Consider the following 13,501-nt stretch of genomic DNA (forward strand, 5'->3'; position numbering starts at 1 on the left):
GTATTTATAAAAGATAGAGTCTAAGACTTTGCCAAAAGTTTGGTTTCTCATAGGTAAGGTCTGTTGAGCTATAGACAGAAGAGTTTCAGATTTGAGGTAGTTAGTAAATTTCTAGGACATTAATAAAATAGCTAGCCCTAGGAAAGAGTCCTAGCCCCGTGCGGCATGGCTAACATCTGCCACAGGCAGCTTTGCTGTTTAATTCTCATTCGGAGGATGCACAAACCCAGGGAAGGGGGACAGATCTCCTCTCAAACAACATTATTCTTCATAGTAATGCTCCCTGTATATTCTTTCCCAGCACCACATATGCCAGAATTATGACCTCATTGGTTTTTAGTGTCTATTACTGGAAACAAAAAGTTTGTAGAAATTATCAGTTACACGCAAGCCCTGTTACTTTTAATTTTGAATAGCTTCCTCTTCTTCCCCCAATATACACAGAAATTCTTCGTATTCTGGATATACTAGCTTTTCCAGAAAGGAGTAATTTAAGAAGTAAGATTTGCTCTGCCCCCATTGGAATCGGAGTTTAAGGGCAGGCAGAGATACCAGAGTAGTGGTTGCATAAGTTTGGAAGGGATAGCCCTGGAGGATTTGGATATTTTTTCCAACCACCTTGAATCTCTTCCACAAGTTTTGAAAGAGAAAAAAGATTTGAAGAGAAAGTTCTCCCTCAGTTCTTATTTAATTAAGTATTGAAACTTTGATTTTTCTTAGCTGGTCAATGACAGAAAATAACTTCTGGTACTAAAACAAGAATTTTTATAAAACAAGGAAGTGAATTTTAAAATTTTCAACTAAAACTTCCATATAAAATTCTAGTAAAGCAAAATGAATTATCCCAGCTGAAGAAGATCTTTGAAAGCTTAAAAAGCAAAATCAGACTACTTACAAAAGAGTTGAGCGAAAATGCTACTGTAAAAAAAAGTGTTGCCTGGTTTTAGATATTGGGCCCTTGTCCATTTAAATTAACCTTTGTCACAGCTGGGCATACAAATGTTTTGTTTTAGTTCACAGAGGGTTAACTCTATTCAAGCTTTCACTGTGGCAGGCCTGATCTGTGGAGTCATACAATCTGGTCTTTCAGCCCTGCCAGTCGCTAGGCAGGAAGTCTTATTTCTTAAGCTATCTTTCAGAATGGGGGGTTGGGATTTGGAGAAAGGTGGGGGAAGGGCCTTGGAGCATCTGTAAGGATCAATAACAGAGAGCGAGCCGCAAGAGAGGCCATTGTGCACACTTCAAGATAGATGCAGCCCTTGTGCATGGCCCCTGCCTGGCAGGACAGACACCTAAAACCAAAACAATGCCACCAAATGAATTCCTTGTGAAAATCAGGTTGCTCTTAAAGGAGAAAATACTTAAAAGAGTGTCCTTTTAACGTTGGGAATATTCTCATTCCTCAACTTGCTAGGATCATGCAATCCCCACTAGAAATAACTCCAAATTGATTTTTAAACGCCTTTTGTCCTCATGCTAATACTGTATTGAATTGGAGAGGGTGATCATTTTGGTCTTAGTCACATGCATCAGTGCATTGAGTAATCTTTTTCTTTTCCTTCCTTCCTTCCTTCCTTCCTTCCTTCCTTCCTTCCTTCCTTCCTTTCTCTCTCTTTCTCCTCCTTTCTTCCTTTTTCCCTCCTCTTCCTTTCTTCCTTCTTTCTTTTTTATTCTAACATTTGCTTTACCCTACTGGGGTTGGAAGCATCCTTAAGGGAATGAAAAAAACCAAAATTTGGTTAGGATTTAAGTAACACATGTGTGAAATCCCTCCCCCAACAGCTGGTATTGGCTCTTGAAACTCATCTCAACTAAACAGATGCTCTTAGTGTGTTATTTTGAGATCGTTTAAGCCAGACTTATAGCCAAGAAATCTACAAAAATCATAGGTTTTATTTTAAAATGCATTTAACTCATGATATCATGCACAGCTTAATGCATAGTACATGTGGGTATTGAGCAGACACCTGAGCTTGGTAAAGTGAGCAGTTCCACGAACGAAATTTTGATTTTAAAAGCACTACCAAGTTTGTTGTAATTTTAGTCCAATCCAGATTTTCAGTTTTTGAATTCTTCTTTGCCAAGCCCACCTGTAACATTCCTTTTATACTGTATCCTTTTTCAGAGGACTAAGGCAGTTGTTCGGTAGGTGCTTTATGATGCAAATTCTTTATGGCTGTTAAATGGAGTCATTGCCGCCTCTCCCACTAAACCCCCGAAGTATTGGTGACAACTGATGGTAACAGCTGTGGAAAATGGAATCATAAAGAGCCTTTAATATCATTCTCGCCATTTGAAATCTTTCAGGAATAAATGCATAAAACAACTTGGGGTCCATAATGTGACTTGCAGACATGCTAATGGAATAAGGGCAGGGGTGGGGGGCAGGGAGAAAGACCTGCAGGTGAAATGAGCCCCAAGTTTAATTTATTTTATGCTTCTTGAGTTGAGATGACATGTTCTTCTGGACAGTTTTGAGGCTTGAGAGAATATGTAGACACTTAACAAGATCATTAGGATATTTTTAACCCGTCTTTCACCTGTACCCCTTTTCTGGGGAAAATGATATATTAAAGAAAATCTAAGTTAATCATCACAGTACCTCCTTGATACCATTGTTTTGCCTCTCTGATAATTATAATTCTGCATTAATATTTAAACCAGGGGATCCGTTCTTTTAATGGGCATTTTCCAGAGAGATACAAATATTACTAATACAACTTGGAAGTTCAATTACCATTTACGTTGTATTAAAATGGGGTATGAAACCTACCATGACCCTTTTGAACAATGTGGTCTTTAATGTGCTTTAAGGGGGAGGGCCTACTGAAGGAAAAGCCATAAAAGTCTTCAGGGTTCAGGATGAGGTTGGGATTTTAGCCCATTGCTTTTGTCATTTTCACACACAAACATCGCTGCAATCATGTTTGATTTAGCATCCTTAATACAATGAGGTAGGAGAACAAAAGGATATTAGAGACACAAGTATGGAAACCAAACATTCTCCCTTCCCCCCCCCCCAAATTTTTTCAGATGGTTCTCTTTTCCCTATCTCCCCTGCTACTAGGATTTCTTTTTAAGCCAAAGAAATCAGTCAGTTTGTAAGAATCTTCTATCTGCATGCCTCAGTGGTTTGCTTGGGCAATTGAAAAACAAGCCACTCCTCAAATATTTTTTAGCCATGTGAAAAGTCATGTCCCAAAGACTTGGTAAAAACACCATAACTAGGAAAAATGCATCTACTCCTATTTCAAGGTTGAGAATTTGGGGGCGTTCCCGATGCACAGCTGTTTTACATATTTTGAAAAGCCTGATAGATGTAAAGGTCATTGCTAACTCTAACAAGGTCTTGATGCTCGCACTGTCATCCAAGGACCTTGCATTAATTAGGATGAGAAGCATGGAAGGTCAGGAGTCAACCGACTGGTGGGCCTCTTTGGATTCTCACTGGGGCCAGTAAGAATTCCTATAGGATTTTTAGCCATTAAAATCAAATGAAGACAAAAATAAAACATGCTGTTGCTTTCATGGCCTCTGAGCAGACCTCTTGGTCTGTATGGTAAGGACTCATCCCTTGTTGCCCAAATGGCTCCTAAAAACTTGGTTGCATCCATTGCTTTGCTAGAGGATTCCCAGTGTTGGGGAAAGAATCTCAGCAGCCTGGGGCGCCTGGGTGGCACAGCGGTTAAGCGTTTGCCTTCAGCTCAGGGCGTGATCCCGGCGTTATGGGATCGAGCCCCACATCAGGCTCCTCCGCTATGAGCCTGCTTCTTCCTCTCCCACTCCCCCTGCTTGTGTTCCCTCTCTCGCTGGCTGTCTCTATCTCTGTCAAATAAATAAAATCTTTAAAAAAAAAAAAAAATCTCAGCAGCCTGATTCTGTCACTTGGTCAAGTCACTTGACCTCTGTGAGCCTCAATTTCCTCATCTGTACAACAGGGGATAGTAATACCAATCTCACAGGGTTGCTATAGGAATTAAATAAGAGAACCTCTGTCACAGTGCCCAGCACATGCTTAACATGCCTTGAAATTGAAATGAGTTTTATAGAATGACAAGTTTAGGGAGATTAGGAAGGAGAGGATTCTTGAGTGAGCCTGTGGCTGGTACTGTTTAATATTCCAAGTAGAAAAGCCTGCATGCCCCCCAATGCCTGCATTCAGTGAACAACATTCAGGGAGGAGCCCTTTGGAAATTTAGCCTTGAAAATGCTGTATAACCAGTGAGACAAGCTTCTGAGTCTTCTCCTTTACAGCCAGTTGCTGTGCTAATAATCTATTCCTGGGCTAATAAAAATAATTTGTAATGAGAGTATCTCTGAAAAATTTGTGGATTTTTCTCCCTAAGAGAATCTTTTACAGTTGTGTTCATTGGAAGAAGAAGGAGAGAGGATGGGTTTTTAGTGAACACACAGATTAAGTAATTAACAGGAAAGGAAGGATAATCAGGTTGGTCATCTCCTTCCATGTGTTTGCTAGATAAATAGATGCTAAGACAGTGGCCATAGCCATGTTAAATAGCCCCTTCTCAGAAGCTTTACCATGAAGTGGTAAAGTTGGGAATTTTGTTATTGGAATCTTTGGTGTCCCTGCCTTCTGGGGGTTGAGAGCTTATTATCAGTGGCTCATTATTCTGATCTCTGTGTATAAAATTATAATTTATGTAGCCAAATTCATTGAGCATTTACCGTGTTCTAATCCCTGGGAACACAGATAAATTAGAACTGCAGCTCTCGGTTTTGAACCACAAAGAGGAAATAATGTTAATGCTGCTTAACAGATATTAACAATTGCGGGGAGACAAGGAACATTTGGCTGCAAAAGCATTATTCAAAACTGGCAGAAGGATTGTTTTCACTTTGGGGCCCTGTATTTCTTTAGCTTTTTTTTTTTCCCCCTACATTTCTTGAAATGTTTTTGTTCCTTCAAATTTATGGCTCCAAAATAGAATATTCAAAAAAAAAATTTTTTTTAAGATTTTATTTTTTTATTTGACAGAGAGAGAGAGACAGCCAACGAGAGAGGGAACACAAGCAGGGGGAGTGGGAGAGGAAGAAGCAGGCTGAAGCAGGCTCCCAGCAGAGCAGAGAGCCTGATGCAGGGCTTGATCCCAGGACTCCGGGGTCACGCCCTGAGCCGAAGGCAGATGCTTAACGACTGAGCCACCCAGGCGCCCCTCAAATATTTTTCTTAACATAGTAAAATTAGAGTCCTGGATTGCAATTGTCAAAAGTGGGGAAATCCTCTAAACATCATTACTCTGTTTGCATCTGTTTCACTGTTAGCAAAAACATTTTCCTTTTGTGAGGTTTCAGCATGTTCCCGCAGAGTAATGGCTACAGCAACTAGCTTTGCTTTTCAGAGGAGCTGATAAGTTATGGGTAATTTATTAAATGTTAACTACAGTTCATTAAATAACCATTTACAGCAGATACATGTTTTGGACATTTAAAAAAAGAAAACATAGGGGCGCCTGGGTGGCACAGCGGTTAAGCGTCTGCCTTCGGCTCAGGGCGTGATCCCGGCGTTATGGGATCGAGCCCCACATCAGGCTCCTCCGCTATGAGCCTGCTTCTTCCTCTCCCACTCCCCCTGCTTGTGTTCCCTCTCTCGCTGGCTGTCTCTCTCTCTCTGTCAAATAAATAAAATCTTTAAAAAAAAGAAAGAAAACATAAACACCATCCCAGTGGCCAAAGTGCATGCACATGAGTCAGTGTAGAAAGAAAAGGTGTGTTAAGAGAAAAGCTTGGCACCCAACAGGTGCTAGTCACAGAAGTCTTGGCTACTTATCACTATCATAAGAGTATATGTATGTGCACACACACTCATATGCATTGGTGGCTTTTGTTTTTTAAGTTTGCCATGAGATAGTTGTTAATTGCTTAGGATTCTAGGTTCCTTTTGAATATGTGGAAATTAATTCTTCCTCAGCACTTTTGCTCTCATGCCTACATGCCTTTTGGAATCATGTACACTAAAATATTTGCCATGAACTTACCAATCTGATAATAGAGGGAAACTACCCACCATAGAATAGTTTTAATTTTGTAAGTTTATCATATGTCATATGCTGAAAAATGTTTGTATTCAGTTTCTTCATTCTTTATTTCTACCAACCATTAGTCTCACCCCAAAGTAAGAGAATGATGAATGTCTAGGGAGGAGTAGGGGGAAGGAGTACTAGTTTTGTGAAAGTATTGATTCAGTGCCTCAGGGAAGCAGAACCCTTTGGCTACGTTAGTAAAATTGTGTGTGTGTATAGTGTGTGAAAGAGTGCTTATGTTCCGTGTTTAAGTTTCATGATTTTTGGTCTTAGTGATGAATGTAGAGAGACTTTACCACTTATTCTGAACATTGTTTTACACTTGGAAGTAGTTATAAATGCACTTTTTGGCAAATAGTTTGAGAATATCCAATAATGCACATGTCTCTTTTCTGGCCCTATCAAACGAAATCTGGTCAGAAGATTTCCTTTTGGTAAGGCAAAGGAAAATGTGGCAACTACATTTTCCACTCTCCTAGAACATATGGTTTTACTTAAAGCATGCTAATTGGTCTCTCTTTCACCAAGACCTTAGAATTGAGGGGACATAGGGAGGTGAGTACTGAGCTTTTAAGCATTGGCGCAAGGTATCTGGGCTGGCCCACTAGTTTGTCATCTAGAGTCCTTATAAATTGTGCACTTTGATTTGCAAGTGGAGAAGCTTTACACTTCAGTCAACTGATGTTCACTGGTGGTTGCTCTGTGCTTGGTATATATTGGGGATGCAGAAAAAGTAAGAATCTCTCCCTGTTCTGTGGAACGTACAGTCTAGTAGAGGGAAATAAATTGGTAAGTGCCACAAAGGAACAATGATAGTAATCCTGGAGGGTACAGAGGTTGTGCAGAGATAGGAGAGCTCGTTTCTGTTTGGGCTCTCAGGTTAGACTTCACCCAGGAAGGCGTCATGAGAGATTGGTTGACATTTGCCAGGCTGGTAAAGTGTGGAAGGGTCTCCCAGGCAGAAAGAGCCGCATGAGCGAAGGCATAGTAATATGAAACAACCTGACAGGGTATCCCATGAGTTATAAGTAAGGCGCATAAAGGTTCTAGATGCAAGGGACACCCTAGAGAGAGCTTTAGTCTGTGAATGGATGCCCTTACCCCTGTTGAGCAGAAGAGAGCCTCTTCACATTCCTCTTAGTCCACCCCTTGCAAATATGTTGAAGAGATTAATGCAGTACTTTGCTAGAAGGGAACACAGGTCTGCCTCAGAGCTAGAAGTCTGTACACCACTGCTGCTGGGATTTAGGGAGAATATGCTGTAACCTCACTTAACCTTGTTACAAATTACCAGGTCCTTTGAAAGGGAGAGGTCTTGGTTAAATGGTTTTAAGAAGTTATACTCCCTGCCCAGGGCCATCTGTGCTCTGTGGGAATGTTCCAAACAGAAATGGACTCTGTTGTATTTCTTTAATGAATGGAGAAATAGAGTCTTAATAATATCTTAATGATATATTATCTTAATAATATCTCTTTCACTAGTTAAGACTAAAAGTTTTCTTTTAGTTTCCTAGGGCAAGTTGTATATGTTTTTACTAAGATATTCATTATAGTTTTACTTAGATCTAGGTGAAATAGTTGATGATTAGTGACCAGAGTATTATGTTTTTGGTTAAGTACCATTAGTTGTTTTTGTTTTTAATTTTTAATTTTATTTTAAAATTAACATGCAGTAAAATTGAGTTTTTGAGGTGGTGTGCAGTTCTGTGAATATAGATTTGTAGAACTACCACTATAGTCAAGATACGGAGCAGTTTAACCCCCAGAAACTCCCTCATGCTACTATCCCTCCATGGTCATAACCTCACCTTACTCCTAGCCTCCTAGCAACGCTGGTCAGTCTGTTCTCTGTTACTATACTTTTATCTTCCTGACAGTGTTATATGAGTGGAATTATACAGTATGTAACCTTTTGAAGCTGGCTTCTTTCACTCAGTATAAATGCCTTTGAAATTCATCTGAGTTGTTAACCTGCATCAATCAATAATTGATTCTCTTTTTTATTGATGAATAGTATTTCACTGTATGGTTGTTAAGGTATTCATCTCTTGAAGGACATTTGAGTTATTTCTAGTTTGGGGTGATTATGAATAAAACTGCTATAAACAGTCATGTACAAGTTTGGGTTTGAACCTAAGTTTTCATTTTTCTACGATGAATTACCTAAGTGTGGACTCAAGGGGTCATTGGTAAGTGTATATTTAACTTAATAAGAACCAAAAGAAGTAGGGAGACCAGTAGTAGACCAAGTAGTCATTCAAGTGAGAGATGGTAAGAGCTTAAAGTAGTGCTAGTAGTAGTGGAGATGAAGAGTAGTTTTGAGATCTGTTCTTGAGGGAGAACTGATAGGGTTTGCTGATGGTTTGGATGATGGAATATAAAATAGAGTAAAGGGACTGAAGAGTGACTCCTAGATTTTAGGCTTGAACAGCTAATGGATATTGGTTTCAGTTAGTAAGATGAAGAAGATTACTTAAGAAACATGGTGATATAAGAGGTAGAAATAGAATCTAGAATTACGTTGAATAAATTTAAGTAAGATGCCTGTTAGAAAGCTAAATAGAATGTTAAATAGGCAGTTTAGATATCGAAGTCTGAAACTCAAGGGAAGTTTTTGGTTAAATAAGTACACTTTGGGGGAATTATCACAATATAGATGGAAGACTGAGTCCTTTACAGAGAGAATATTGATAGAAAGTATCTCCAGGGACTAACCCCTGAAGACATGCCAATATCTAGGAGTTCCAAGAATACTCAGTAAAAGAGATTAAGAAACTAGTAGTCTGAGAGAAAGTAGGAAAACCTGGAGAGTGGTATTCTGAAAGCCAAGGGAGGAAAGTGTTTCAAAAAGGAAAGAATTCAGATGCTTGTCCAATTTCTTCCATTCATTCAGCAAATATTCCTGAGTACTTTGACTTTGTAAAACTCCATGGATAGGCCCCACAGTGATCAGGACAGATAAAGTGCTGGCCCACATAGAGTTTAATATATATTTTAAGGATTTCAGTATGGAACTATATAGCAATTCTGAGGGCCCATCTATATTCAGTTCTGATATTTAAATTTCAGAAAGTTGCTTTGAACACTGTAACACTCAAGATTCCATAGTATTCCCAATTTCTGCAAAGAGTTACCAGTTTACTGGAATAGAAAGTTTGGTATGCAAATTCATGTGATCCAGAATAGCAGCCACTGAGTGTTGTAGATAGATAGGTCATCTAAAGGCCAAAAGAAATGCAGAAGCAGCTGTAGTGTAGAGGTTACTAATGCAAACATGCTCAAATTACTTTAATTCTCTGGACCTCAGTTTCTCCATCTATAAAGTGAAAATGAGGAACTCTGGTATATTTCTAAAGCCCCCTGTGGTTTTAAAATTTAATGACTGCATTATCCAGGATCAAGTAAATCAGAGAAGACACAAATGGCAAGATATGTAATAACAAACACATCAACTCTCAAAGTCAGCAATACCCTCATCAGTGGAACCTTCAGTAGCCAAACCAGTCTCTGATTCAGTGTTTGACAGTGGAAGCACAAGATTTTAACAGTTGAAAGCTACACTATAACAAGAGTCCCCAGGAGTCTCTTTGGAATAAAGGCAAAGACAATTTTGTGTATGCATACTTTCCTAAAGGAGATTTTGACAATTCTGGCTTAGCTCTTTGGTATAATTGCACTGTGTGTGTTTTTACCTCTCTAATAGGGACCTGTAAATTAAGCTCAAATTCATTGAAGATATTTCTTTTCTCTCTCTCTCTCTCTCTCTTAAGATTTTATTTTAAAGTAATCTCTGCTCCCAATGTGGGGCTTGAATTTGCAACCCCAAGATCAGGAGTCTCATGCTGTATCAACTGAGCCAGCCAGGTGCCCCATGGAAGATATTTCTAAAAAGAGCTATGGACCCCGGGTAGAGAAATAATAACCATAACATAATAAAATGCAAGTACATTTGTTGATCCACATCTTCATTTCTATAGGTCTTTTACATATTTTAATCCCTTCATTTCACAGCAGTCCTGTAAAATGAATATTTTTATCTTTATAGATAAGGAAATTGAAGCTCAGAGAGACTGTCGCACAACTAAAATAGTGACTAGCTAGAATGCAAAGCTGGGGTTGCTTTTGCTTTTGACTTTATAATTACAGTAAAAATAAAATATACAAATAGAAAACTTTAAGGACAATTTATTACAAAAGCTCAGTAAATAAATTTTGGGTTCTCTGACCCAAGTAGTAATCTCCAAAACTGCGGGTAGATAAAAGGGGGAGCAAGCATGCTGCTGCCAGATATGTGAAGCTATTCTATCTTTACCTCACTGGTAGGCAAACCCAGCAGGCCCCAGGCATGCCGGAGTTAGACATTACTCAGGTGAATTACCATCCTTCTTCACAGGCACCCTGAACTTTAGCGTAGAGAGGGCACTTTCTTATCTATTCCTATTTAGTCCTCATAGGAAGTTTTCAGGGGGAATCACTGACCTGATTTTACTGATGAATATCCTGAGAGAAACTAGTGATGATATGATGATAGTGATAATAATAGCTCACATTTATTGAGCTTTTTAAAAAATTTATTTAGGGATTTTATTTTTTTAAGTAATCTCTGCACCCAGCGTGGGGCTTGAATTTACAACCCCGAGATCAAGAGTCACATACTCTACAGACTAAGCCAGCCAGGCATCCCTATTGAGCATTTATTCTGTGTCAGGAATTTTGCACATTACATGTATTAACTCAGTCCTCACAGAAACCTAGTGATACACATCCTGCATATCCACATTTTACAGATGAGGGAACTGAAGCAAGATGACCATACATTTAATAAATGTAAAAGCTGAGATTTGAATCCAGACAGTTTGACTTCGTGACTCATCCTCTTAGTCACTGGTTTTGTGGTAATTATTTCACAGTATATATAAGTGAGGTCATTATGCTGTACACCTTAAATTTATATAGTACTATATGTCAGTTACATCTCAGTAAAACTTGGAGAGGGGAGTATAAATATAAAAACATAGCTAAAAAAATAAAACTTTTGATAAAAGAAATTATACTTACTGTATTGTTTTTTGATATATAGAGAAATGACCAGCCTAAGATCATAGCCTAGCTTAATCCTTACCTATTTTGCATAAAAGCTGAAGTACAGATGTGGAATGTGGGTCTTGTGCTTCTATTGATGATCCAAAGCTAGGAGGAAAAGCTCATCCCATCTTAATAGGACATTGGGGTGACTCAAACAAGGCAATAAACAAAGTCTTGTATTTGGTGCCAAGGCCTAAGCTTGCCATTACAGGATGTGAATGAGGCAGCTTAGCAGCCAAACATGAAAAAAGGCTGAGAGGGGCACCTGGGTGGCACAGCGGTTAAGCGTCTGCCTTCGGCTCAAGGTGTGATCCCGGCGTTATGGGATGGAGCCCCACATCAGGCTCTTCCGCTATGAGCCTGCTTCTTCCTCTCCCACTCCCCCTGCTTGTGTTCCCTCTCTCACTGGCTGTTTCTATCTCTGTCAAATAAATAAATAAAATCTTTAAAAAAAAAAAAAAGGCTGAGAAATTGGCGTTCTTATATACTTAGTACTCATCAATAATACTAATCCATCATCTTTTTATACAGTCATATAGTGTATACTTTAACAAATACATTACAACTGCCCTAAAGGTGATAGACTAGATTTATATTAATTAAAAATATAGCAGGGCACCTGGTTAGCTCAGTCAGTGAAGCATGCGACTCGTGATCTTGGGTTTGTGAGTTCAAGCCCTACATTGGGTATAGATATTACTTAAAGAAATTAAAGAATCTTTTAAAAAGACAAAACAGGCGCACCTGGGTGGCTCAGTCGGTTAACTGTCCCATGCTTAGTTTTGGCTCAGGTCATGAACTCTCAGGGTAGTGAGATCCTGCCCTGCATTGGGCTCCGCGCTCAATGGAGTCTGCTTGGGATTCTTTCCCTCTGCCCCTCCCCCTGCTCTCACATTCTTTCTCTCTCCCACTCTCTCTAAAATAAAATAAATAAAATCTTTAGAAAAAAAATAAAACATAGTATACAAAAGGGGGTAAGAAGTATAGACCCCCTCTCTGTTCTGTACTCATCAAGCCATAGTAGATTCTTTTTTTTTTTTTTTTTAATTTTATTTTTAAGTAATCTCTACACCCAATGTGGGGCTCGAATTTACAACCCCAAGATCAAGAGTTGCATGTTCTACCGACTAAGCCAGCCAGGCGCCCCAAGCCACAGTAGATTCTGAACAATTTATTTTCATATGATCCTTAGAAGCCGGAACATGTCCGGAGGGAAAGGCAGATGACCAGTATGATAAAGGGACTAGAAATTATGTAACTATGTAACTCACTTGTTGAGACTAGTGGTATTAATCTCCAAAGGCTGTAAAACTCTTGGTGGAAAAGGGAGGAAGTAGGCTTGTTAAGGTTGGGAGTGTCCACAGATTGAATTGAGACCAGTATGTTTTAATTACATATTTAAGCTTCAGGAGCTGTAGCAACTGCTCTCAACCCTTATGAAGTCATGAGGTATATATTCACTATGTAATAATTCTGCTTCACTTTATCCCACCCCTCATCACCACCACTACCACCGAGATGAACATCCTCATCCTCTCCTTTTCTGGAACAAGGCCATCTCACCAGTCACATTCACAGTTCCAGGCTCATCACAAGCTAGCAATCCTTGTGCCTCATTACAAAATCTTGAAAACAGAGAATTTCATTGAACCAACTTGGGCCATTGTCTTTTTGTAGTCCAGTTAGCAGTAGCCATTATCTCTTCTGCTCCATTCACCTTATCTAGCAGTGTAAACCTGGTGCCTTACAGGCCACAGCAATGGCTGTTCTCAAAGAAAAGAGGATTGGTGTGAGCTGAGAAGACAACCCAAAAGTTATCTATTACAGATTCTATTCTCTTACCATACACTGCCTTCTGGCAGTCTCATGCATGCCTACAGCCTCCCTACAGAAGACTCCCAAGTCAATCTAACTCCATAATTACATGTTCTAGAATTCAGTGAAGCCTTCCTCACCTCCCTCTATCTCAGATAGCCACACTCTTCTAAAATATGTTTAAATACCTACAGCCAGCAAGCCTCTTTGCCTATACTGTTCCCTCTGGCTGAAATTCCCTTTGACATACTTCTGCTGTAAGGCCCAGTTCAGGTGACACCTCTTCTAGATAATCTTTCCTTCAGCTTCCTCATCTAGCACTAGAATCACCCACTTCTCAGTATGCCTTCTCTTTCTAGTTTAGTGTTGACTGCTCTGTATTGAAGTTATGGGATTGATGTCTGTCTCCTCTGATGTTTTGAGGTACATGTGAAGAGTGCAGAGGAACTCTCAAAGGTTTATTTGGTGAATAAATGTCACAAGATGATTAAAAGCAAGAAGTAGTAATTATTACATAGTGAATCATTGTCTACTTTATATTTCCAGCTTCAAAAATATGT

At 39.2% G+C, this 13,501-nt stretch overlaps 1 protein-coding gene across 5 annotated transcripts in view; it reads left to right on the plus strand.

Moving 5' to 3' along the window:
• The window catches only part of NR6A1 (nuclear receptor subfamily 6 group A member 1), a 219,634-nt gene that overhangs the window by 154,022 nt on the left and 52,111 nt on the right, over nt 1–13,501 (plus strand). The gene's annotated exons all lie outside the window — the stretch shown is intronic.

The sequence above is a fragment of the Ursus americanus genome, chromosome 18 (genome assembly GCF_024610735.1).
Source record: "Ursus americanus isolate L20-20 chromosome 18, mUrsAme1.1.p, whole genome shotgun sequence".
In the NCBI taxonomy this organism is placed as follows: Eukaryota; Metazoa; Chordata; class Mammalia; order Carnivora; family Ursidae; genus Ursus; species Ursus americanus.